This window comes from Bison bison, unplaced genomic scaffold (assembly GCF_000754665.1).
Source record: "Bison bison bison isolate TAMUID 2011002044 unplaced genomic scaffold, Bison_UMD1.0 scf7180017861127, whole genome shotgun sequence".
Taxonomy (NCBI): domain Eukaryota; kingdom Metazoa; phylum Chordata; class Mammalia; order Artiodactyla; family Bovidae; genus Bison; species Bison bison.
In genome coordinates, this window is record NW_011491699.1 from 8,702 (window position 1) to 10,503 (window position 1,802).

Below are 1,802 nucleotides of genomic sequence, written 5' to 3' on the forward strand. Positions count from 1 at the left end.
AATAATTTCAAAAAGAGCTTAAATTAAATACATTTTAAATGCTGAATTATTTCTAGTCTTGAGTCCAAAATCTCATTCACAGTGTTTTGTTTTCTTGTAAGTCTTGAATGTGAACTAGTCTTCAGAGGAAGTTATTTTAGTATGTATCCTAGACCCTTTGGTAGCAGATGAAATCCTGTAGGTCAATTTGGCCCTTTTTTTCAGATCCCTATAGAATCTTCTTGCTTCAAACATATTTTTTTTATTTCTTGCTTCAGTTTCCTGAACCATGCAAGTACCATGAATTTGAGTCTCACTTCCATGGATAATGCAGATTTGGGAACCCATTCTTGCAACTGGCTCTTTTCTTTACCCATACTGACAAGAGTATGACAACCTATTCTGCTTCTTCCATTGGCTCCTAGGTAGAGTTTTGTGGTTCTCTGTTTCACATAAAGGACATGTTTTTTTTTGTGGGGGTGGGGAGGGGCATGTAGCTTTAGGGAGGAAGCTCAATTCTAGCTTTCTACACGGTCCTGAACCTTTATTTGCTATCCTTGAATAGATGTTAAAATACAAATACTCCAAGACCTGTCCTTGTCACCTATAAGAGCTGTTCTATGTCAATATCTGCCTGCCATTCTAACTTTTGAGTTCCTTCTTGGTTTTTATAAAGATATTTTCTCTTCCTATTTTTAATCTTGACCAGGCATTTTTAAATGATTTTGTCATATTTTATCTAACATCTATTTTGTGTTTGAGGCAGAAGGTTGCTTTTGTTTTCATTTTTACTATTGTCTCAGTACACCATCTTGACAAGGAGTACCTTTCGTTTGATATGTACAGGTACCAGCAAGCTGATAAGGGGACTTAATGGTTCACTTGATCCCAGATCAAAGCTTAAAAGATAAAAGTCCTGTTAACCTACTTTTTGCTTTATAGTACTTAGTCCTACTTATTTAAAGCTAAACTCTTATTGTATAATTTGCTTCAAAGAATTTTCCCCAAACATAAATATAGACTAATTATATTGCATTATTACTTAGATTTGAACATTTAATATAGCTTCCTCAGAGGACAATTCAAATGAAGTATGAATGTGCAAGGTTCAGAATGTAGTAAAGATTATTTGAGGTTTTATTTTTTGTTGACTTGTATGTATTCTTTATATACTTTGTATATTAACCCCTTATATTTTTTGTTGAGTTGAATGTATTCTTTATATACTTTGTATATTAACCCCTTATCAGATATATGATAAATATATTGCAAATACTTTACCCCATTCTGTAGGTTGTCTTTTCACTTTGTTGATTATTCCCTTTGCTGTGGGAAGCTTTTAGTTTGATGTAGTTCAACCTGTTTGTTTTTGCTTGTGCTTTATGTGTGATTTTCAAAAAATCGTTACTATGTCCCATGCCAAAGAGTTTTCTTCTGTTTTCTTTTAGGAGTTTCATGCTTTCATGTCTTATAGTTCAGTCTTTAATCCATTTGGAGTCAATTTTTTGAGTAGTGTAAGGTAGAGATTAACTTTGATTCTTATTCATGTACATATCAAATTTCTCCAGTATCATTTATTGAAGAGAATCTCTCTTTCCATTAAATATCCTTGGCTTACTCATCAAATATTGCTTGACTGTGTATGCTTGGGTTTATTTCTGGGATCTCAGTTCTTTTCCATTGGTCTATTAGTCTTTTGTTTGCCAATACCATACTATTTTAATTACTATAACTTTATGGTATACCTCAGCCATCAATGCAAAGAAATAGAGGAAAACAACAGAATGGGAAAGACTAGAGATCTCTTCAAGAAAATTAGAGAT